The sequence below is a fragment of the Mixophyes fleayi genome, chromosome 1, assembly GCF_038048845.1.
Source record: "Mixophyes fleayi isolate aMixFle1 chromosome 1, aMixFle1.hap1, whole genome shotgun sequence".
NCBI lineage: Eukaryota > Metazoa > Chordata > Amphibia > Anura > Limnodynastidae > Mixophyes > Mixophyes fleayi.
The window spans coordinates 242,206,211-242,230,393 of record NC_134402.1 but is presented as its reverse complement, the minus strand read 5'-3'; the positions used below and the strand labels follow the sequence as shown (position 1 = coordinate 242,230,393).

General features: G+C 36.7%; 18 non-coding genes across 18 annotated transcripts; all 18 read right to left on the bottom strand.

Annotated features, from left to right (window-relative positions):
* Window positions 1-1,064: 1,064 nt before the first annotated feature.
* TRNAL-CAG (transfer RNA leucine (anticodon CAG)) lies at window positions 1,065-1,147 on the bottom strand. The gene has a single exon. It is a non-coding gene; the product is annotated as a tRNA-Leu (tRNA).
* An 818-nt stretch (window positions 1,148-1,965) lies between these two features.
* Window positions 1,966-2,048, bottom strand: TRNAL-CAG (transfer RNA leucine (anticodon CAG)). The gene has a single exon. It is a non-coding gene; the product is annotated as a tRNA-Leu (tRNA).
* Window positions 2,049-2,867: 819 nt separating this feature from the next.
* Window positions 2,868-2,950, bottom strand: TRNAL-CAG (transfer RNA leucine (anticodon CAG)). Its single transcript has one exon. It is a non-coding gene; the product is annotated as a tRNA-Leu (tRNA).
* A 1,720-nt stretch (window positions 2,951-4,670) lies between these two features.
* On the bottom strand, window positions 4,671-4,753 carry TRNAL-CAG (transfer RNA leucine (anticodon CAG)). Its single transcript has one exon. It is a non-coding gene; the product is annotated as a tRNA-Leu (tRNA).
* An 819-nt stretch (window positions 4,754-5,572) lies between these two features.
* Window positions 5,573-5,655, bottom strand: TRNAL-CAG (transfer RNA leucine (anticodon CAG)). The gene has a single exon. It is a non-coding gene; the product is annotated as a tRNA-Leu (tRNA).
* A 1,719-nt stretch (window positions 5,656-7,374) lies between these two features.
* On the bottom strand, window positions 7,375-7,457 carry TRNAL-CAG (transfer RNA leucine (anticodon CAG)). Its single transcript has one exon. It is a non-coding gene; the product is annotated as a tRNA-Leu (tRNA).
* An 819-nt stretch (window positions 7,458-8,276) lies between these two features.
* On the bottom strand, window positions 8,277-8,359 carry TRNAL-CAG (transfer RNA leucine (anticodon CAG)). The gene has a single exon. It is a non-coding gene; the product is annotated as a tRNA-Leu (tRNA).
* Window positions 8,360-9,177: 818 nt separating this feature from the next.
* TRNAL-CAG (transfer RNA leucine (anticodon CAG)) lies at window positions 9,178-9,260 on the bottom strand. Its single transcript has one exon. It is a non-coding gene; the product is annotated as a tRNA-Leu (tRNA).
* Window positions 9,261-10,078: 818 nt separating this feature from the next.
* TRNAL-CAG (transfer RNA leucine (anticodon CAG)) lies at window positions 10,079-10,161 on the bottom strand. The gene has a single exon. It is a non-coding gene; the product is annotated as a tRNA-Leu (tRNA).
* An 819-nt stretch (window positions 10,162-10,980) lies between these two features.
* TRNAL-CAG (transfer RNA leucine (anticodon CAG)) lies at window positions 10,981-11,063 on the bottom strand. The gene has a single exon. It is a non-coding gene; the product is annotated as a tRNA-Leu (tRNA).
* A 1,719-nt stretch (window positions 11,064-12,782) lies between these two features.
* On the bottom strand, window positions 12,783-12,865 carry TRNAL-CAG (transfer RNA leucine (anticodon CAG)). Its single transcript has one exon. It is a non-coding gene; the product is annotated as a tRNA-Leu (tRNA).
* An 818-nt stretch (window positions 12,866-13,683) lies between these two features.
* On the bottom strand, window positions 13,684-13,766 carry TRNAL-CAG (transfer RNA leucine (anticodon CAG)). The gene has a single exon. It is a non-coding gene; the product is annotated as a tRNA-Leu (tRNA).
* An 819-nt stretch (window positions 13,767-14,585) lies between these two features.
* On the bottom strand, window positions 14,586-14,668 carry TRNAL-CAG (transfer RNA leucine (anticodon CAG)). Its single transcript has one exon. It is a non-coding gene; the product is annotated as a tRNA-Leu (tRNA).
* A 1,433-nt stretch (window positions 14,669-16,101) lies between these two features.
* TRNAL-CAG (transfer RNA leucine (anticodon CAG)) lies at window positions 16,102-16,184 on the bottom strand. Its single transcript has one exon. It is a non-coding gene; the product is annotated as a tRNA-Leu (tRNA).
* An 818-nt stretch (window positions 16,185-17,002) lies between these two features.
* TRNAL-CAG (transfer RNA leucine (anticodon CAG)) lies at window positions 17,003-17,085 on the bottom strand. The gene has a single exon. It is a non-coding gene; the product is annotated as a tRNA-Leu (tRNA).
* Window positions 17,086-17,903: 818 nt separating this feature from the next.
* Window positions 17,904-17,986, bottom strand: TRNAL-CAG (transfer RNA leucine (anticodon CAG)). The gene has a single exon. It is a non-coding gene; the product is annotated as a tRNA-Leu (tRNA).
* A 1,720-nt stretch (window positions 17,987-19,706) lies between these two features.
* On the bottom strand, window positions 19,707-19,789 carry TRNAL-CAG (transfer RNA leucine (anticodon CAG)). The gene has a single exon. It is a non-coding gene; the product is annotated as a tRNA-Leu (tRNA).
* Window positions 19,790-21,508: 1,719 nt separating this feature from the next.
* On the bottom strand, window positions 21,509-21,591 carry TRNAL-CAG (transfer RNA leucine (anticodon CAG)). Its single transcript has one exon. It is a non-coding gene; the product is annotated as a tRNA-Leu (tRNA).
* Window positions 21,592-24,183: the final 2,592 nt, after the last annotated feature.

Genomic DNA, 24,183 nt, shown 5'->3' with positions numbered 1-24,183 from the left:
GTGGTTTGTTTCAAAGGGGTAATTATGTTGTGAGCGCTCGAGATTTCCGTGGTGGAAATTGAAACTGAGGTGTGAAGTGAGTGTTTGTCCAATTTTTAGGATGTTTTGTTACCTTTAAATTAGTATGAGGATATATAGAAGAAAGATAAAATGTAACCTTACTGTCAGGAGTGGGATTTGAACCCACGCCTCCAGGAGAGACTGCGACCTGAACGCAGCACCTTAGACCGCTCGGCCATCCTGACATACAAAAGCTTAGGTTTTCGAAAAGTTGAATATAACAAAAAAGACAGCATATAGCTCTGCTGTTTATGTTGCTGTTAAGACTTTTGATTTAAAGTATGGGTACAAATTGATTTTACAATCATTTGCACAGAAATATGTTCCTACTTGGCTAAATGACAGACATCTTGTACAAATAACATCGAAAAAGCTTTTTTAGTCATAGTTTAGCTTTTTCTAATTTGAATTTCCAATTGAATTTGGTATATGATGTACTTTTTTTCCCAATTCTTACAATGTCATGGGTTAAGACAGTATAGTTTTCTTTTAATTTTCAGCATTGGGAAGCTTGTGCCAGAGTTTGTTGCTTAATCCATATTCATGCACCATTGAAATAGAATTTGGGAATCTTTAAAGAGCTGGCTAATGAATTTGGCTTATATGCTTGGTAGGATTGCTTTGTGGCGACACCAGTGGGATTTGAGGCCATGAGCTCTGCTTTACAAGAGCAATGCTCTGACCAATAATCATTGGAGCCCTCATTCGTAATGTGGAAGGTATTTTATCTTGCAAGGAAAATATATGAGGAAATGTAGATGATAAAAATGTAATGGAATAGGAGATGGAAATCAGAAGTACGATTGAAGACCTTATTTCCAAGGAAGGCTGCAACCTGAATTGTGGTTTGTTTCAAAGGGGTAATTATGTTGTGAGCGCTCGAGATTTCCGTGGTGGAAATTGAAACTGAGGTGTGAAGTGAGTGTTTGTCCAATTTTTAGGATGTTTTGTTACCTTTAAATTAGTATGAGGATATATAGAAGAAAGATAAAATGTAACCTTACTGTCAGGAGTGGGATTTGAACCCACGCCTCCAGGAGAGACTGCGACCTGAACGCAACGCCTTAGACCGCTCGGCCATCCTGACATACAAAAGCTTAGGTTTTCGAAAAGTTGAATATAACAAAAAAGACAGCATATAGCTCTGCTGTTTATGTTGCTGTTAAGACTTTTGATTTAAAGTATGGGTACAAATTGATTTTACAATCATTTGCACAGAAATATGTTCCTACTTGGCTAAATGACAGACATCTTGTACAAATAACATCGAAAAAGCTTTTTTAGTCATAGTTTAGCTTTTTCTAATTTGAATTTCCAATTGAATTTGGTATATGATGTACTTTTTTCCCAATTCTTACAATGTCATGGGTTAAGACAGTATAGTTTTCTTTTAATTTTCAGCATTGGGAAGCTTGTGCCAGAGTTTGTTGCTTAATCCATATTCATGCACCATTGAAATAGAATTTGGGAATCTTTAAAGAGCTGGCTAATGAATTTGGCTTATATGCTTGGTAGGATTGCTTTGTGGCGACACCAGTGGGATTTGAGGCCATGAGCTCTGCTTTACAAGAGCAATGCTCTGACCAATAATCATTGGAGCCCTCATTCGTAATGTGGAAGGTATTTTATCTTGCAAGGAAAATATATGAGGAAATGTAGATGATAAAAATGTAATGGAATAGGAGATGGAAATCAGAAGTACGATTGAAGACCTTATTTCCAAGGAAGGCTGCAACCTGAATTGTGGTTTGTTTCAAAGGGGTAATTATGTTGTGAGCGCTCGAGATTTCCGTGGTGGAAATTGAAACTGAGGTGTGAAGTGAGTGTTTGTCCAATTTTTAGGATGTTTTGTTACCTTTAAATTAGTATGAGGATATATAGAAGAAAGATAAAATGTAACCTTACTGTCAGGAGTGGGATTTGAACCCACGCCTCCAGGAGAGACTGCGACCTGAACGCAGCGCCTTAGACCGCTCGGCCATCCTGACATACAAAAGCTTAGGTTTTCGAAAAGTTGAATATAACAAAAAAGACAGCATATAGCTCTGCTGTTTATGTTGCTGTTAAGACTTTTGATTTAAAGTATGGGTACAAATTGATTTTACAATCATTTGCACAGAAATATGTTCCTACTTGGCTAAATGACAGACATCTTGTACAAATAACATCGAAAAAGCTTTTTTAGTCATAGTTTAGCTTTTTCTAATTTGAATTTCCAATTGAATTTGGTATATGATGTACTTTTTTTCCCAATTCTTACAATGTCATGGGTTAAGACAGTATAGTTTTCTTTTAATTTTCAGCATTGGGAAGCTTGTGCCAGAGTTTGTTGCTTAATCCATATTCATGCACCATTGAAATAGAATTTGGGAATCTTTAAAGAGCTGGCTAATGAATTTGGCTTATATGCTTGGTAGGATTGCTTTGTGGCGACACCAGTGGGATTTGAGGCCATGAGCTCTGCTTTACAAGAGCAATGCTCTGACCAATAATCATTGGAGCCCTCATTCGTAATGTGGAAGGTATTTTATCTTGCAAGGAAAATATATGAGGAAATGTAGATGATAAAAATGTAATGGAATAGGAGATGGAAATCAGAAGTACGATTGAAGACCTTATTTCCAAGGAAGGCTGCAACCTGAATTGTGGTTTGTTTCAAAGGGGTAATTATGTTGTGAGCGCTCGAGATTTCCGTGGTGGAAATTGAAACTGAGGTGTGAAGTGAGTGTTTGTCCAATTTTTAGGATGTTTTGTTACCTTTAAATTAGTATGAGGATATATAGAAGAAAGATAAAATGTAACCTTACTGTCAGGAGTGGGATTTGAACCCACGCCTCCAGGAGAGACTGCGACCTGAACGCAGCGCCTTAGACCGCTCGGCCATCCTGACATACAAAAGCTTAGGTTTTCGAAAAGTTGAATATAACAAAAAAGACAGCATATAGCTCTGCTGTTTATGTTGCTGTTAAGACTTTTGATTTAAAGTATGGGTACAAATTGATTTTACAATCATTTGCACAGAAATATGTTCCTACTTGGCTAAATGACAGACATCTTGTACAAATAACATCGAAAAAGCTTTTTTAGTCATAGTTTAGCTTTTTCTAATTTGAATTTCCAATTGAATTTGGTATATGATGTACTTTTTTTCCCAATTCTTACAATGTCATGGGTTAAGACAGTATAGTTTTCTTTTAATTTTCAGCATTGGGAAGCTTGTGCCAGAGTTTGTTGCTTAATCCATATTCATGCACCATTGAAATAGAATTTGGGAATCTTTAAAGAGCTGGCTAATGAATTTGGCTTATATGCTTGGTAGGATTGCTTTGTGGCGACACCAGTGGGATTTGAGGCCATGAGCTCTGCTTTACAAGAGCAATGCTCTGACCAATAATCATTGGAGCCCTCATTCGTAATGTGGAAGGTATTTTATCTTGCAAGGAAAATATATGAGGAAATGTAGATGATAAAAATGTAATGGAATAGGAGATGGAAATCAGAAGTACGATTGAAGACCTTATTTCCAAGGAAGGCTGCAACCTGAATTGTGGTTTGTTTCAAAGGGGTAATTATGTTGTGAGCGCTCGAGATTTCCGTGGTGGAAATTGAAACTGAGGTGTGAAGTGAGTGTTTGTCCAATTTTTAGGATGTTTTGTTACCTTTAAATTAGTATGAGGATATATAGAAGAAAGATAAAATGTAACCTTACTGTCAGGAGTGGGATTTGAACCCACGCCTCCAGGAGAGACTGCGACCTGAACGCAGCACCTTAGACCGCTCGGCCATCCTGACATACAAAAGCTTAGGTTTTCGAAAAGTTGAATATAACAAAAAAGACAGCATATAGCTCTGCTGTTTATGTTGCTGTTAAGACTTTTGATTTAAAGTATGGGTACAAATTGATTTTACAATCATTTGCACAGAAATATGTTCCTACTTGGCTAAATGACAGACATCTTGTACAAATAACATCGAAAAAGCTTTTTTAGTCATAGTTTAGCTTTTTCTAATTTGAATTTCCAATTGAATTTGGTATATGATGTACTTTTTTCCCAATTCTTACAATGTCATGGGTTAAGACAGTATAGTTTTCTTTTAATTTTCAGCATTGGGAAGCTTGTGCCAGAGTTTGTTGCTTAATCCATATTCATGCACCATTGAAATAGAATTTGGGAATCTTTAAAGAGCTGGCTAATGAATTTGGCTTATATGCTTGGTAGGATTGCTTTGTGGCGACACCAGTGGGATTTGAGGCCATGAGCTCTGCTTTACAAGAGCAATGCTCTGACCAATAATCATTGGAGCCCTCATTCGTAATGTGGAAGGTATTTTATCTTGCAAGGAAAATATATGAGGAAATGTAGATGATAAAAATGTAATGGAATAGGAGATGGAAATCAGAAGTACGATTGAAGACCTTATTTCCAAGGAAGGCTGCAACCTGAATTGTGGTTTGTTTCAAAGGGGTAATTATGTTGTGAGCGCTCGAGATTTCCGTGGTGGAAATTGAAACTGAGGTGTGAAGTGAGTGTTTGTCCAATTTTTAGGATGTTTTGTTACCTTTAAATTAGTATGAGGATATATAGAAGAAAGATAAAATGTAACCTTACTGTCAGGAGTGGGATTTGAACCCACGCCTCCAGGAGAGACTGCGACCTGAACGCAGCGCCTTAGACCGCTCGGCCATCCTGACATACAAAAGCTTAGGTTTTCGAAAAGTTGAATATAACAAAAAAGACAGCATATAGCTCTGCTGTTTATGTTGCTGTTAAGACTTTTGATTTAAAGTATGGGTACAAATTGATTTTACAATCATTTGCACAGAAATATGTTCCTACTTGGCTAAATGACAGACATCTTGTACAAATAACATCGAAAAAGCTTTTTTAGTCATAGTTTAGCTTTTTCTAATTTGAATTTCCAATTGAATTTGGTATATGATGTACTTTTTTTCCCAATTCTTACAATGTCATGGGTTAAGACAGTATAGTTTTCTTTTAATTTTCAGCATTGGGAAGCTTGTGCCAGAGTTTGTTGCTTAATCCATATTCATGCACCATTGAAATAGAATTTGGGAATCTTTAAAGAGCTGGCTAATGAATTTGGCTTATATGCTTGGTAGGATTGCTTTGTGGCGACACCAGTGGGATTTGAGGCCATGAGCTCTGCTTTACAAGAGCAATGCTCTGACCAATAATCATTGGAGCCCTCATTCGTAATGTGGAAGGTATTTTATCTTGCAAGGAAAATATATGAGGAAATGTAGATGATAAAAATGTAATGGAATAGGAGATGGAAATCAGAAGTACGATTGAAGACCTTATTTCCAAGGAAGGCTGCAACCTGAATTGTGGTTTGTTTCAAAGGGGTAATTATGTTGTGAGCGCTCGAGATTTCCGTGGTGGAAATTGAAACTGAGGTGTGAAGTGAGTGTTTGTCCAATTTTTAGGATGTTTTGTTACCTTTAAATTAGTATGAGGATATATAGAAGAAAGATAAAATGTAACCTTACTGTCAGGAGTGGGATTTGAACCCACGCCTCCAGGAGAGACTGCGACCTGAACGCAACGCCTTAGACCGCTCGGCCATCCTGACATACAAAAGCTTAGGTTTTCGAAAAGTTGAATATAACAAAAAAGACAGCATATAGCTCTGCTGTTTATGTTGCTGTTAAGACTTTTGATTTAAAGTATGGGTACAAATTGATTTTACAATCATTTGCACAGAAATATGTTCCTACTTGGCTAAATGACAGACATCTTGTACAAATAACATCGAAAAAGCTTTTTTAGTCATAGTTTAGCTTTTTCTAATTTGAATTTCCAATTGAATTTGGTATATGATGTACTTTTTTCCCAATTCTTACAATGTCATGGGTTAAGACAGTATAGTTTTCTTTTAATTTTCAGCATTGGGAAGCTTGTGCCAGAGTTTGTTGCTTAATCCATATTCATGCACCATTGAAATAGAATTTGGGAATCTTTAAAGAGCTGGCTAATGAATTTGGCTTATATGCTTGGTAGGATTGCTTTGTGGCGACACCAGTGGGATTTGAGGCCATGAGCTCTGCTTTACAAGAGCAATGCTCTGACCAATAATCATTGGAGCCCTCATTCGTAATGTGGAAGGTATTTTATCTTGCAAGGAAAATATATGAGGAAATGTAGATGATAAAAATGTAATGGAATAGGAGATGGAAATCAGAAGTACGATTGAAGACCTTATTTCCAAGGAAGGCTGCAACCTGAATTGTGGTTTGTTTCAAAGGGGTAATTATGTTGTGAGCGCTCGAGATTTCCGTGGTGGAAATTGAAACTGAGGTGTGAAGTGAGTGTTTGTCCAATTTTTAGGATGTTTTGTTACCTTTAAATTAGTATGAGGATATATAGAAGAAAGATAAAATGTAACCTTACTGTCAGGAGTGGGATTTGAACCCACGCCTCCAGGAGAGACTGCGACCTGAACGCAGCACCTTAGACCGCTCGGCCATCCTGACATACAAAAGCTTAGGTTTTCGAAAAGTTGAATATAACAAAAAAGACAGCATATAGCTCTGCTGTTTATGTTGCTGTTAAGACTTTTGATTTAAAGTATGGGTACAAATTGATTTTACAATCATTTGCACAGAAATATGTTCCTACTTGGCTAAATGACAGACATCTTGTACAAATAACATCGAAAAAGCTTTTTTAGTCATAGTTTAGCTTTTTCTAATTTGAATTTCCAATTGAATTTGGTATATGATGTACTTTTTTCCCAATTCTTACAATGTCATGGGTTAAGACAGTATAGTTTTCTTTTAATTTTCAGCATTGGGAAGCTTGTGCCAGAGTTTGTTGCTTAATCCATATTCATGCACCATTGAAATAGAATTTGGGAATCTTTAAAGAGCTGGCTAATGAATTTGGCTTATATGCTTGGTAGGATTGCTTTGTGGCGACACCAGTGGGATTTGAGGCCATGAGCTCTGCTTTACAAGAGCAATGCTCTGACCAATAATCATTGGAGCCCTCATTCGTAATGTGGAAGGTATTTTATCTTGCAAGGAAAATATATGAGGAAATGTAGATGATAAAAATGTAATGGAATAGGAGATGGAAATCAGAAGTACGATTGAAGACCTTATTTCCAAGGAAGGCTGCAACCTGAATTGTGGTTTGTTTCAAAGGGGTAATTATGTTGTGAGCGCTCGAGATTTCCGTGGTGGAAATTGAAACTGAGGTGTGAAGTGAGTGTTTGTCCAATTTTTAGGATGTTTTGTTACCTTTAAATTAGTATGAGGATATATAGAAGAAAGATAAAATGTAACCTTACTGTCAGGAGTGGGATTTGAACCCACGCCTCCAGGAGAGACTGCGACCTGAACGCAGCGCCTTAGACCGCTCGGCCATCCTGACATACAAAAGCTTAGGTTTTCGAAAAGTTGAATATAACAAAAAAGACAGCATATAGCTCTGCTGTTTATGTTGCTGTTAAGACTTTTGATTTAAAGTATGGGTACAAATTGATTTTACAATCATTTGCACAGAAATATGTTCCTACTTGGCTAAATGACAGACATCTTGTACAAATAACATCGAAAAAGCTTTTTTAGTCATAGTTTAGCTTTTTCTAATTTGAATTTCCAATTGAATTTGGTATATGATGTACTTTTTTTCCCAATTCTTACAATGTCATGGGTTAAGACAGTATAGTTTTCTTTTAATTTTCAGCATTGTGAAGCTTGTGCCAGAGTTTGTTGCTTAATCCATATTCATGCACCATTGAAATAGAATTTGGGAATCTTTAAAGAGCTGGCTAATGAATTTGGCTTATATGCTTGGTAGGATTGCTTTGTGGCGACACCAGTGGGATTTGAGGCCATGAGCTCTGTTTTACAAGAGCAATGCTCTGACCAATAATCATTGGAGCCCTCATTCGTAATGTGGAAGGTATTTTATCTTGCAAGGAAAATATATGAGGAAATGTAGATGATAAAAATGTAATGGAATAGGAGATGGAAATCAGAAGTACGATTGAAGACCTTATTTCCAAGGAAGGCTGCAACCTGAATTGTGGTTTGTTTCAAAGGGGTAATTATGTTGTGAGCGCTCGAGATTTCCGTGGTGGAAATTGAAACTGAGGTGTGAAGTGAGTGTTTGTCCAATTTTTAGGATGTTTTGTTACCTTTAAATTAGTATGAGGATATATAGAAGAAAGATAAAATGTAACCTTACTGTCAGGAGTGGGATTTGAACCCACGCCTCCAGGAGAGACTGCGACCTGAACGCAACGCCTTAGACCGCTCGGCCATCCTGACATACAAAAGCTTAGGTTTTCGAAAAGTTGAATATAACAAAAAAGACAGCATATAGCTCTGCTGTTTATGTTGCTGTTAAGACTTTTGATTTAAAGTATGGGTACAAATTGATTTTACAATCATTTGCACAGAAATATGTTCCTACTTGGCTAAATGACAGACATCTTGTACAAATAACATCGAAAAAGCTTTTTTAGTCATAGTTTAGCTTTTTCTAATTTGAATTTCCAATTGAATTTGGTATATGATGTACTTTTTTCCCAATTCTTACAATGTCATGGGTTAAGACAGTATAGTTTTCTTTTAATTTTCAGCATTGGGAAGCTTGTGCCAGAGTTTGTTGCTTAATCCATATTCATGCACCATTGAAATAGAATTTGGGAATCTTTAAAGAGCTGGCTAATGAATTTGGCTTATATGCTTGGTAGGATTGCTTTGTGGCGACACCAGTGGGATTTGAGGCCATGAGCTCTGCTTTACAAGAGCAATGCTCTGACCAATAATCATTGGAGCCCTCATTCGTAATGTGGAAGGTATTTTATCTTGCAAGGAAAATATATGAGGAAATGTAGATGATAAAAATGTAATGGAATAGGAGATGGAAATCAGAAGTACGATTGAAGACCTTATTTCCAAGGAAGGCTGCAACCTGAATTGTGGTTTGTTTCAAAGGGGTAATTATGTTGTGAGCGCTCGAGATTTCCGTGGTGGAAATTGAAACTGAGGTGTGAAGTGAGTGTTTGTCCAATTTTTAGGATGTTTTGTTACCTTTAAATTAGTATGAGGATATATAGAAGAAAGATAAAATGTAACCTTACTGTCAGGAGTGGGATTTGAACCCACGCCTCCAGGAGAGACTGCGACCTGAACGCAGCGCCTTAGACCGCTCGGCCATCCTGACACACAAAAGCTTAGGTTTTCGAAAAGTTGAATATAACAAAAAAGACAGCATATAGCTCTGCTGTTTATGTTGCTGTTAAGACTTTTGATTTAAAGTATGGGTACAAATTGATTTTACAATCATTTGCACAGAAATATGTTCCTACTTGGCTAAATGACAGACATCTTGTACAAATAACATCGAAAAAGCTTTTTTAGTCATAGTTTACCTTTTTCTAATTTGAATTTCCAATTGAATTTGGTATATGATGTACTTTTTTCCCAATTCTTACAATGTCATGGGTTAAGACAGTATAGTTTTCTTTTAATTTTCAGCATTGGGAAGCTTGTGCCAGAGTTTGTTGCTTAATCCATATTCATGCACCATTGAAATAGAATTTGGGAATCTTTAAAGAGCTGGCTAATGAATTTGGCTTATATGCTTGGTAGGATTGCTTTGTGGCAACACCAGTGGGATTTGAGGCCATGAGCTCTGCTTTACAAGAGCAATGCTCTGACCAATAATCATTGGAGCCCTCATTCGTAATGTGGAAGGTATTTTATCTTGCAAGGAAAATATATGAGGAAATGTAGATGATAAAAATGTAATGGAATAGGAGATGGAAATCAGAAGTACGATTGAAGACCTTATTTCCAAGGAAGGCTGCAACCTGAATTGTGGTTTGTTTCAAAGGGGTAATTATGTTGTGAGCGCTCGAGATTTCCGTGGTGGAAATTGAAACTGAGGTGTGAAGTGAGTGTTTGTCCAATTTTTAGGATGTTTTGTTACCTTTAAATTAGTATGAGGATATATAGAAGAAAGATAAAATGTAACCTTACTGTCAGGAGTGGGATTTGAACCCACGCCTCCAGGAGAGACTGCGACCTGAACGCAGCGCCTTAGACCGCTCGGCCATCCTGACATACAAAAGCTTAGGTTTTCGAAAAGTTGAATATAACAAAAAAGACAGCATATAGCTCTGCTGTTTATGTTGCTGTTAAGACTTTTGATTTAAAGTATGGGTACAAATTGATTTTACAATCATTTGCACAGAAATATGTTCCTACTTGGCTAAATGACAGACATCTTGTACAAATAACATCGAAAAAGCTTTTTTAGTCATAGTTTAGCTTTTTCTAATTTGAATTTCCAATTGAATTTGGTATATGATGTACTTTTTTTCCCAATTCTTACAATGTCATGGGTTAAGACAGTATAGTTTTCTTTTAATTTTCAGCATTGGGAAGCTTGTGCCAGAGTTTGTTGCTTAATCCATATTCATGCACCATTGAAATAGAATTTGGGAATCTTTAAAGAGCTGGCTAATGAATTTGGCTTATATGCTTGGTAGGATTGCTTTGTGGCGACACCAGTGGGATTTGAGGCCATGAGCTCTGCTTTACAAGAGCAATGCTCTGACCAATAATCATTGGAGCCCTCATTCGTAATGTGGAAGGTATTTTATCTTGCAAGGAAAATATATGAGGAAATGTAGATGATAAAAATGTAATGGAATAGGAGATGGAAATCAGAAGTACGATTGAAGACCTTATTTCCAAGGAAGGCTGCAACCTGAATTGTGGTTTGTTTCAAAGGGGTAATTATGTTGTGAGCGCTCGAGATTTCCGTGGGGGAAATTGAAACTGAGGTGTGAAGTGAGTGTTTGTCCAATTTTTAGGATGTTTTGTTACCTTTAAATTAGTATGAGGATATATAGAAGAAAGATAAAATGTAACCTTACTGTCAGGAGTGGGATTTGAACCCACGCCTCCAGGAGAGACTGCGACCTGAACGCAACGCCTTAGACCGCTCGGCCATCCTGACATACAAAAGCTTAGGTTTTCGAAAAGTTGAATATAACAAAAAAGACAGCATATAGCTCTGCTGTTTTTGTTGCTGTTAAGACTTTTGATTTAAAGTATGGGTACAAATTGATTTTACAAACATTTGCACAGAAATATGTTCCTACTTGGCTAAATGACAGACATCTTGTACAAATAACATCGAAAAAGCTTTTTTAGTCATAGTTTAGCTTTTTCTAATTTGAATTTCCAATTGAATTTGGTATATGATGTACTTTTTTCCCAATTCTTACAATGTCATGGGTTAAGACAGTATAGTTTTCTTTTAATTTTCAGCATTGGGAAGCTTGTGCCAGAGTTTGTTGCTTAATCCATATTCATGCACCATTGAAATAGAATTTGGGAATCTTTAAAGAGCTGGCTAATGAATTTGGCTTATATGCTTGGTAGGATTGCTTTGTGGCGACACCAGTGGGATTTGAGGCCATGAGCTCTGCTTTACAAGAGCAATGCTCTGACCAATAATCATTGGAGCCCTCATTCGGAATGTGGAAGGTATTTTATCTTGCAAGGAAAATATATGAGGAAATGTAGATGATAAAAATGTAATGGAATAGGAGATGGAAATCAGAAGTACGATTGAAGACCTTATTTCCAAGGAAGGCTGCAACCTGAATTGTGGTTTGTTTCAAAGGGGTAATTATGTTGTGAGCGCTCGAGATTTCCGTGGGGGAAATTGAAACTGAGGTGTGAAGTGAGTGTTTGTCCAATTTTTAGGATGTTTTGTTACCTTTAAATTAGTATGAGGATATATAGAAGAAAGATAAAATGTAACCTTACTGTCAGGAGTGGGATTTGAACCCACGCCTCCAGGAGAGACTGCGACCTGAACGCAACGCCTTAGACCGCAAGGCCATCCTGACATACAAAAGCTTAGGTTTTCGAAAAGTTGAATATAACAAAAAAGACAGCATATAGCTCTGCTGTTTTTGTTGCTGTTAAGACTTTTGATTTAAAGTATGGGTACAAATTGATTTTACAAACATTTGCACAGAAATATGTTCCTACTTGGCTAAATGACAGACATCTTGTACAAATAACATCGAAAAAGCTTTTTTAGTCATAGTTTAGCTTTTTCTAATTTGAATTTCCAATTGAATTTGGTATATGATGTACTTTTTTCCCAATTCTTACAATGTCATGGGTTAAGACAGTATAGTTTTCTTTTAATTTTCAGCATTGGGAAGCTTGTGCCAGAGTTTGTTGCTTAATCCATATTCATGCACCATTGAAATAGAATTTGGGAATCTTTAAAGAGCTGGCTAATGAATTTGGCTTATATGCTTGGTAGGATTGCTTTGTGGCGACACCAGTGGGATTTGAGGCCATGAGCTCTGCTTTACAAGAGCAATGCTCTGACCAATAATCATTGGAGCCCTCATTCGGAATGTGGAAGGTATTTTATCTTGCAAGGAAAATATATGAGGAAATGTAGATGATAAAAATGTAATGGAATAGGAGATGGAAATCAGAAGTACGATTGAAGACCTTATTTCCAAGGAAGGCTGCAACCTGAATTGTGGTTTGTTTCAAAGGGGTAATTATGTTGTGAGCGCTCGAGATTTCCGTGGTGGAAATTGAAACTGAGGTGTGAAGTGAGTGTTTGTCCAATTTTTAGGATGTTTTGTTACCTTTAAATTAGTATGAGGATATATAGAAGAAAGATAAAATGTAACCTTACTGTCAGGAGTGGGATTTGAACCCACGCCTCCAGGAGAGACTGCGACCTGAACGCAGCGCCTTAGACCGCTCGGCCATCCTGACACACAAAAGCTTAGGTTTTCGAAAAGTTGAATATAACAAAAAAGACAGCATATAGCTCTGCTGTTTATGTTGCTGTTAAGACTTTTGATTTAAAGTATGGGTACAAATTGATTTTACAATCATTTGCACAGAAATATGTTCCTACTTGGCTAAATGACAGACATCTTGTACAAATAACATCGAAAAAGCTTTTTTAGTCATAGTTTAGCTTTTTCTAATTTGAATTTCCAATTGAATTTGGTATATGATGTACTTTTTTCCCAATTCTTACAATGTCATGGGTTAAGACAGTATAGTTTTCTTTTAATTTTCAGCATTGGGAAGCTTGTGCCAGAGTTTGTTGCTTAATCCATATTCATGCACCATTGAAATAGAATTTGGGAATCTTTAAAGAGCTGGCTAATGAATTTGGCTTATATGCTTGGTAGGATTGCTTTGTGGCGACACCAGTGGGATTTGAGGCCATGAGCTCTGCTTTACAAGAGCAATGCTCTGACCAATAATCATTGGAGCCCTCATTCGGAATGTGGAAGGTATTTTATCTTGCAAGGAAAATATATGAGGAAATGTAGATGATAAAAATGTAATGGAATAGGAGATGGAAATCAGAAGTACGATTGAAGACCTTATTTCCAAGGAAGGCTGCAACCTGAATTGTGGTTTGTTTCAAAGGGGTAATTATGTTGTGAGCGCTCGAGATTTCCGTGGTGGAAATTGAAACTGAGGTGTGAAGTGAGTGTTTGTCCAATTTTTAGGATGTTTTGTTACCTTTAAATTAGTACGAGGATATATAGAAGAAAGATAAAATGTAACCTTACTGTCAGGAGTGGGATTTGAACCCACGCCTCCAGGAGAGACTGCGACCTGAACGCAGCGCCTTAGACCGCTCGGCCATCCTGACATACAAAAGCTTAGGTTTTCGAAAAGTTGAATATAACAAAAAAGACAGCATATAGCTCTGCTGTTTATGTTGCTGTTAAGACTTTTGATTTAAAGTATGGGTACAAATTGATTTTACAATCATTTGCACAGAAATATGTTCCTACTTGGCTAAATGACAGACATCTTGTACAAATAACATCGAAAAAGCTTTTTTAGTCATAGTTTAGCTTTTTCTAATTTGAATTTCCAATTGAATTTGGTATATGATGTACTTTTTTTCCCAATTCTTACAATGTCATGGGTTAAGACAGTATAGTTTTCTTTTAATTTTCAGCATTGGGAAGCTTGTGCCAGAGTTTGTTGCTTAATCCATATTCATGCACCATTGAAATAGAATTTGGGAATCTTTAAAGAGCTGGCTAATGAATTTGGCTTATATGCTTGGTAGGATTGCTTTGTGGCGACACCAGTGGGATTTGAGGCCATGAGCTCTGTTTTACAAGAGCAATGCTCTGACCAATAATCATTGGAGCCCTCATTCGTAATGTGGAAGGTATTTTATCTTGCAAGGAAAATATATGAGGAAATGTAGATGATAAAAATGTAATGGAATAGGAGATGGAAATCAGAAGTACGATTGAAGACCTTATTTCCAAGGAAGGCTGCAACCTGAATTGTGGTTTGTTTCAAAGGGGTAATTATGTTGTGAGCGCTCGAGATTTCCGTGGTGGAAATTGAAACTGAGGTGTGAAGTGAGTGTTTGTCAAATTTTTAGGATGTTTTGTTACCTTTAAATTAGTATGAGGATATATAGAAGAAAGATAAAATGTAACCTTACTGTCAGGAGTGGGATTTGAACCCACGCCTCCAGGAGAGACTGCGACCTGAACGCAGCGCCTTAGACCGCTCGGCCATCCTGACATACAAAAGCTTAGGTTTTCGAAAAGTTGAATATAACAAAAAAGACAGCATATAGCTCTGCTGTTTATGTTGCTGTTAAGACTTTTGATTTAAAGTATGGGTACAAATTGATTTTACAATCATTTGCACAGAAATATGTTCCTACTTGGCTAAATGACAGACATCTTGTACAAATAACATCGAAAAAGCTTTTTTAGTCATAGTTTAGCTTTTTCTAATTTGAATTTCCAATTGAATTTGGTATATGATGTACTTTTTTTCCCAATTCTTACAATGTCATGGGTTAAGACAGTATAGTTTTCTTTTAATTTTCAGCATTGGGAAGCTTGTGCCAGAGTTTGTTGCTTAATCCATATTCATGCACCATTGAAATAGAATTTGGGAATCTTTAAAGAGCTGGCTAATGAATTTGGCTTATATGCTTGGTAGGATTGCTTTGTGGCGACACCAGTGGGATTTGAGGCCATGAGCTCTGTTTTACAAGAGCAATGCTCTGACCAATAATCATTGGAGCCCTCATTCGTAATGTGGAAGGTATTTTATCTTGCAAGGAAAATATATGAGGAAATGTAGATGATAAAAATGTAATGGAATAGGAGATGGAAATCAGAAGTACGATTGAAGACCTTATTTCCAAGGAAGGCTGCAACCTGAATTGTGGTTTGTTTCAAAGGGGTAATTATGTTGCTGTTAAGACTTTTGATTTAAAGTATGGGTACAAATTGATTTTACAATCATTTGCACAGAAATATGTTCCTACTTGGCTAAATGACAGACATCTTGTACAAATAACATCGAAAAAGCTTTTTTAGTCATAGTTTAGCTTTTTCTAATTTGAATTTCCAATTGAATTTGGTATATGATGTACTTTTTTCCCAATTCTTACAATGTCATGGGTTAAGACAGTATAGTTTTCTTTTAATTTTCAGCATTGGGAAGCTTGTGCCAGAGTTTGTTGCTTAATCCATATTCATGCACCATTGAAATAGAATTTGGGAATCTTTAAAGAGCTGGCTAATGAATTTGGCTTATATGCTTGGTAGGATTGCTTTGTGGCAACACCAGTGGGATTTGAGGCCATGAGCTCTGCTTTACAAGAGCAATGCTCTGACCAATAATCATTGGAGCCCTCATTCGTAATGTGGAAGGTATTTTATCTTGCAAGGAAAATATATGAGGAAATGTAGATGATAAAAATGTAATGGAATAGGAGATGGAAATCAGAAGTACGATTGAAGACCTTATTTCCAAGGAAGGCTGCAACCTGAATTGTGGTTTGTTTCAAAGGGGTAATTATGTTGTGAGCGCTCGAGATTTCCGTGGTGGAAATTGAAACTGAGGTGTGAAGTGAGTGTTTGTCCAATTTTTAGGATGTTTTGTTACCTTTAAATTAGTATGAGGATATATAGAAGAAAGATAAAATGTAACCTTACTGTCAGGAGTGGGATTTGAACCCACGCCTCCAGGAGAGACTGCGACCTGAACGCAACGCCTTAGACCGCTCGGCCATCCTGACATACAAAAGCTTAGGTTTTCGAAAAGTTGAATATAACAAAAAAGACAGCATATAGCTCTGCTGTTTATGTTGCTGTTAAGACTTTTGATTTAAAGTATGGGTACAAATTGATTTTACAATCATTTGCACAGAAATATGTTCCTACTTGGCTAAATGACAGACATCTTGTACAAATAACATCGAAAAAGCTTTTTTAGTCATAGTTTAGCTTTTTCTAATTTGAATTTCCAATTGAATTTGGTATATGATGTACTTTTTTCCCAATTCTTACAATGTCATGGGTTAAGACAGTATAGTTTTCTTTTAATTTTCAGCATTGGGAAGCTTGTGCCAGAGTTTGTTGCTTAATCCATATTCATGCACCATTGAAATAGAATTTGGGAATCTTTAAAGAGCTGGCTAATGAATTTGGCTTATATGCTTGGTAGGATTGCTTTGTGGCGACACCAGTGGGATTTGAGGCCATGAGCTCTGCTTTACAAGAGCAATGCTCTGACCAATAATCATTGGAGCCCTCATTCGTAATGTGGAAGGTATTTTATCTTGCAAGGAAAATATATGAGGAAATGTAGATGATAAAAATGTAATGGAATAGGAGATGGAAATCAGAAGTACGATTGAAGACCTTATTTCCAAGGAAGGCTGCAACCTGAATTGTGGTTTGTTTCAAAGGGGTAATTATGTTGTGAGCGCTCGAGATTTCCGTGGTGGAAATTGAAACTGAGGTGTGAAGTGAGTGTTTGTCCAATTTTTAGGATGTTTTGTTACCTTTAAATTAGTATGAGGATATATAGAAGAAAGATAAAATGTAACCTTACTGTCAGGAGTGGGATTTGAACCCACGCCTCCAGGAGAGACTGCGACCTGAACGCAACGCCTTAGACCGCTCGGCCATCCTGACATACAAAAGCTTAGGTTTTCGAAAAGTTGAATATAACAAAAAAGACAGCATATAGCTCTGCTGTTTATGTTGCTGTTAAGACTTTTGATTTAAAGTATGGGTACAAATTGATTTTACAATCATTTGCACAGAAATATGTTCCTACTTGGCTAAATGACAGACATCTTGTACAAATAACATCGAAAAAGCTTTTTTAGTCATAGTTTAGCTTTTTCTAATTTGAATTTCCAATTGAATTTGGTATATGATGTACTTTTTTCCCAATTCTTACAATGTCATGGGTTAAGACAGTATAGTTTTCTTTTAATTTTCAGCATTGGGAAGCTTGTGCCAGAGTTTGTTGCTTAATCCATATTCATGCACCATTGAAATAGAATTTGGGAATCTTTAAAGAGCTGGCTAATGAATTTGGCTTATATGCTTGGTAGGATTGCTTTGTGGCGACACCAGTGGGATTTGAGGCCATGAGCTCTGCTTTACAAGAGCAATGCTCTGACCAATAATCATTGGAGCCCTCATTCGTAATGTGGAAGGTATTTTATCTTGCAAGGAAAATATATGAGGAAATGTAGATGATAAAAATGTAATGGAATAGGAGATGGAAATCAGAAGTACGATTGAAGACCTTATTTCCAAGGAAGGCTGCAACCTGAATTGTGGTTTGTTTCAAAGGGGTAATTATGTTGTGAGCGCTCGAGATTTCCGTGGTGGAAATTGAAACTGAGGTGTGAAGTGAGTGTTTGTCCAATTTTTAGGATGTTTTGTTACCTTTAAATTAGTATGAGGATATATAGAAGAAAGATAAAATGTAACCTTACTGTCAGGAGTGGGATTTGAACCCACGCCTCCAGGAGAGACTGCGACCTGAACGCAACGCCTTAGACCGCTCGGCCATCCTGACATACAAAAGCTTAGGTTTTCGAAAAGTTGAATATAACAAAAAAGACAGCATATAGCTCTGCTGTTTATGTTGCTGTTAAGACTTTTGATTTAAAGTATGGGTACAAATTGATTTTACAATCATTTGCACAGAAATATGTTCCTACTTGGCTAAATGACAGACATCTTGTACAAATAACATCGAAAAAGCTTTTTTAGTCATAGTTTAGCTTTTTCTAATTTGAATTTCCAATTGAATTTGGTATATGATGTACTTTTTTCCCAATTCTTACAATGTCATGGGTTAAGACAGTATAGTTTTCTTTTAATTTTCAGCATTGGGAAGCTTGTGCCAGAGTTTGTTGCTTAATCCATATTCATGCACCATTGAAATAGAATTTGGGAATCTTTAAAGAGCTGGCTAATGAATTTGGCTTATATGCTTGGTAGGATTGCTTTGTGGCGACACCAGTGGGATTTGAGGCCATGAGCTCTGCTTTACAAGAGCAATGCTCTGACCAATAATCATTGGAGCCCTCATTCGTAATGTGGAAGGTATTTTATCTTGCAAGGAAAATATATGAGGAAATGTAGATGATAAAAATGTAATGGAATAGGAGATGGAAATCAGAAGTACGATTGAAGACCTTATTTCCAAGGAAGGCTGCAACCTGAATTGTGGTTTGTTTCAAAGGGGTAATTATGTTGTGAGCGCTCGAGATTTCCGTGGTGGAAATTGAAACTGAGGTGTGAAGTGAGTGTTTGTCCAATTTTTAGGATGTTTTGTTACCTTTAAATTAGTATGAGGATATATAGAAGAAAGATAAAATGTAACCTTACTGTGAGGAGTGGGATTTGAACCCACGCCTCCAGGAGAGACTGCGACCTGAACGCAGCGCCTTAGACCGCTCGGCCATCCTGACATACAAAAGCTTAGGTTTTCGAAAAGTTGAATATAACAAAAAAGACAGCATATAGCTCTGCTGTTTATGTTGCTGTTAAGACTTTTGATTTAAAGTATGGGTACAAATTGATTTTACAATCATTTGCACAGAAATATGTTCCTACTTGGCTAAATGACAGACATCTTGTACAAATAACATCGAAAAAGCTTTTTTAGTCATAGTTTACCTTTTTCTAATTTGAATTTCCAATTGAATTTGGTATTTGATGTACTTTTTTTCCCAATTCTTACAATGTCATGGGTTAAGACAGTATAGTTTTCTTTTAATTTTCAGCATTGGGAAGCTTGTGTCAGAGTTTGTTGCTTAATCCATATTCATGCACCATTGAAATAGAATTTGGGAATCTTTAAAGAGCTGGCTAATGAATTTGGCTTATATGCTTGGTAGGATTGCTTTGTGGCAACACCAGTGGGATTTGAGGCCATGAGCTCTGCTTTACAAGAGCAATGCTCTGACCAATAATCATTGGAGCCCTCATTCGTAATGTGGAAGGTATTTTATCTTGCAAGGAAAATATATGAGGAAATGTAGATGATAAAAATGTAATGGAATAGGAGATGGAAATCAGAAGTACGATTGAAGACCTTATTTCCAAGGAAGGCTGCAACCTGAATTGTGGTTTGTTTCAAAGGGGTAATTATGTTGTGAGCGCTCGAGATTTCCGTGGTGGAAATTGAAACTGAGGTGTGAAGTGAGTGTTTGTCCAATTTTTAGGATGTTTTGTTACCTTTAAATTAGTATGAGGATATATAGAAGAAAGATAAAATGTAACCTTACTGTCAGGAGTGGGATTTGAACCCACGCCTCCAGGAGAGACTGCGACCTGAACGCAGCGCCTTAGACCGCTCGGCCATCCTGACATACAAAAGCTTAGGTTTTCGAAAAGTTGAATATAACAAAAAAGACAGCATATAGCTCTGCTGTTTATGTTGCTGTTAAGACTTTTGATTTAAAGTATGGGTACAAATTGATGTTACAATCATTTGCACAGAAATATGTTCCTACTTGGCTAAATGACAGACATCTTGTACAAATAACATCGAAAAAGCTTTTTTAGTCATAGTTTAGCTTTTTCTAATTTGAATTTCCAATTGAATTTGGTATATGATGTACTTTTTTCCCAATTCTTACAATGTCATGGGTTAAGACAGTATAGTTTTCTTTTAATTTTCAGCATTGGGAAGCTTGTGCCAGAGTTTGTTGCTTAATCCATATTCATGCACCATTGAAATAGAATTTGGGAATCTTTAAAGAGCTGGCTAATGAATTTGGCTTATATGCTTGGTAGGATTGCTTTGTGGCGACACCAGTGGGATTTGAGGCCATGAGCTCTGCTTTACAAGAGCAATGCTCTGACCAATAATCATTTAAGCCCTCATTCGTAATGTGGAAGGTATTTTATCTTGCAAGGAAAATATATGAGGAAATGTAGATGATAAAAATGTAATGGAATAGGAGATGGAAATCAGAAGTACGATTGAAGACCTTATTTCCAAGGAAGGCTGCAACCTGAATTGTGGTTTGTTACAAAGGGGTAATTATGTTGTGAGCGCTCGAGATTTCCGTGGTGGAAATTGAAACTGAGGTGTGAAGTGAGTGTTTGTCCAATTTTTAGGATGTTTTGTTACCTTTAAATTAGTATGAGGATATATAGAAGAAAGATAAAATGTAACCTTACTGTCAGGAGTGGGATTTGAACCCACGCCTCCAGGAGAGACTGCGACCTGAACGCAGCGCCTTAGACCGCTTGGCCATCCTGACATACAAAAGCTTAGGTTTTCGAAAAGTTGAATATAACAAAAAAGACAGCATATAGCTCTGCTGTTTATGTTGCTGTTAAGACTTTTGATTTAAAGTATGGGTACAAATTGATTTTACAATCATTTGCACAGAAATATGTTCCTACTTGGCTAAATGACAGACATCTTGTACAAATAACATCGAAAAAGCTTTTTTAGTCATAGTTTAGCTTTTTCTAATTTGAATTTCCAATTGAATTTGGTATATGATGTACTTTTTTCCCAATTCTTACAATGTCATGGGTTAAGACAGTATAGTTTTCTTTTAATTTTCAGCATTGGGAAGCTTGTGCCAGAGTTTGTTGCTTAATCCATATTCATGCACCATTGAAATAGAATTTGGGAATCTTTAAAGAGCTGGCTAATGAATTTGGCTTATATGCTTGGTAGGATTGCTTTGTGGCGACACCAGTGGGATTTGAGGCCATGAGCTCTGCTTTACAAGAGCAATGCTCTGACCAATAATCATTGGAGCCCTCATTCGTAATGTGGAAGGTATTTTATCTTGCAAGGAAAATATATGAGGAAATGTAGATGATAAAAATGTAATGGAATAGGAGATGGAAATCAGAAGTACGATTGAAGACCTTATTTCCAAGGAAGGCTGCAACCTGAATTGTGGTTTGTTTCAAAGGGGTAATTATGTTGTGAGCGCTCGAGATTTCCGTGGTGGAAATTGAAACTGAGGTGTGAAGTGAGTGTTTGTCCAATTTTTAGGATGTTTTGTTACCTTTAAATTAGTATGAGGATATATAGAAGAAAGATAAAATGTAACCTTACTGTCAGGAGTGGGATTTGAACCCACGCCTCCAGGAGAGACTGCGACCTGAACGCAGCGCCTTAGACCGCTCGGCCATCCTGACATACAAAAGCTTAGGTTTTCGAAAAGTTGAATATAACAAAAAAGACAGCATATAGCTCTGCTGTTTATGTTGCTGTTAAGACTTTTGATTTAAAGTATGGGTACAAATTGATTTTACAATCATTTGCACAGAAATATGTTCCTACTTGGCTAAATGACAGACATCTTGTACAAATAACATCGAAAAAGCTTTTTTAGTCATAGTTTACCTTTTTCTAATTTGAATTTCCAATTGAATTTGGTATTTGATGTACTTTTTTTCCCAATTCTTACAATGTCATGGGTTAAGACAGTATAGTTTTCTTTTAATTTTCAGCATTGGGAAGCTTGTGTCAGAGTTTGTTGCTTAATCCATATTCATGCACCATTGAAATAGAATTTGGGAATCTTTAAAGAGCTGGCTAATGAATTTGGCTTATATGCTTGGTAGGATTGCTTTGTGGCGACACCAGTGGGATTTGAGGCCATGAGCTCTGCTTTACAAGAGCAATGCTCTGACCAATAATCATTGGAGCCCTCATTCGTAATGTGGAAGGTATTTTATCTTGCAAGGAAAATATATGAGGAAATGTAGATGATAAAAATGTAATGGAATAGGAGATGGAAATCAGAAGTACGATTGAAGACCTTATTTCCAAGGAAGGCTGCAACCTGAATTGTGGTTTGTTTCAAAGGGGTAATTATGTTGTGAGCGCTCGAGATTTCCGTGGTGGAAATTGAAACTGAGGTGTGAAGTGAGTGTTTGTCCAATTTTTAGGATGTTTTGTTACCTTTAAATTAGTATGAGGATATATAGAAGAAAGATAAAATGTAACCTTACTGTCAGGAGTGGGATTTGAACCCACGCCTCCAGGAGAGACTGCGACCTGAACGCAGCGCTTTAGACCGCTTGGCCATCCTGACATACAAAAGCTTAGGTTTTCGAAAAGTTGAATATAACAAAAAAGACAGCATATAGCTCTGCTGTTTATGTTGCTGTTAAGACTTTTGATTTAAAGTATGGGTACAAATTGATTTTACAATCATTTGCACAGAAATATGTTCCTACTTGGCTAAATGACAGACATCTTGTACAAATAACATCGAAAAAGCTTTTTTAGTCATAGTTTAGCTTTTTCTAATTTGAATTTCCAATTGAATTTGGTATATGATGTACTTTTTTCCCAATTCTTACAATGTCATGGGTTAAGACAGTATAGTTTTCTTTTAATTTTCAGCATTGGGAAGCTTGTGCCAGAGTTTGTTGCTTAATCCATATTCATGCACCATTGAAATAGAATTTGGGAATCTTTAAAGAGCTGGCTAATGAATTTGGCTTATATGCTTGGTAGGATTGCTTTGTGGCGACACCAGTGGGATTTGAGGCCATGAGCTCTGCTTTACAAGAGCAATGCTCTGACCAATAATCATTGGAGCCCTCATTCGTAATGTGGAAGGTATTTTATCTTGCAAGGAAAATATATGAGGAAATGTAGATGATAAAAATGTAATGGAATAGGAGATGGAAATCAGAAGTACGATTGAAGACCTTATTTCCAAGGAAGGCTGCAACCTGAATTGTGGTTTGTTTCAAAGGGGTAATTATGTTGTGAGCGCTCGAGATTTCCGTGGTGGAAATTGAAACTGAGGTGTGAAGTGAGTGTTTGTCCAATTTTTAGGATGTTTTGTTACCTTTAAATTAGTATGAGGATATATAGAAGAAAGATAAAATGTAACCTTACTGTGAGGAGTGGGATTTGAACCCACGCCTCCAGGAGAGACTGCGACCTGAACGCAGCGCCTTAGACCGCTCGGCCATCCTGACATACAAAAGCTTAGGTTTTCGAAAAGTTGAATATAACAAAAAAGACAGCATATAGCTCTGCTGTTTATGTTGCTGTTAAGACTTTTGATTTAAAGTATGGGTACAAATTGATTTTACAATCATTTGCACAGAAATATGTTCCTACTTGGCTAAATGACAGACATCTTGTACAAATAACATCGAAAAAGCTTTTTTAGTCATAGTTTACCTTTTTCTAATTTGAATTTCCAATTGAATTTGGTATTTGATGTACTTTTTTTCCCAATTCTTACAATGTCATGGGTTAAGACAGTATAGTTTTCTTTTAATTTTCAGCATTGGGAAGCTTGTGTCAGAGTTTGTTGCTTAATCCATATTCATGCACCATTGAAATAGAATTTGGGAATCTTTAAAGAGCTGGCTAATGAATTTGGCTTATATGCTTGGTAGGATTGCTTTGTGGCGACACCAGTGGGATTTGAGGCCATGAGCTCTGCTTTACAAGAGCAATGCTCTGACCAATAATCATTGGAGCCCTCATTCGTAATGTGGAAGGTATTTTATCTTGCAAGGAAAATATATGAGGAAATGTAGATGATAAAAATGTAATGGAATAGGAGATGGAAATCAGAAGTACGATTGAAGACCTTATTTCCAAGGAAGGCTGCAACCTGAATTGTGGTTTGTTTCAAAGGGGTAATTATGTTGTGAGCGCTCGAGATTTCCGTGGTGGAAATTGAAACTGAGGTGTGAAGTGAGTGTTTGTCCAATTTTTAGGATGTTTTGTTACCTTTAAATTAGTATGAGGAT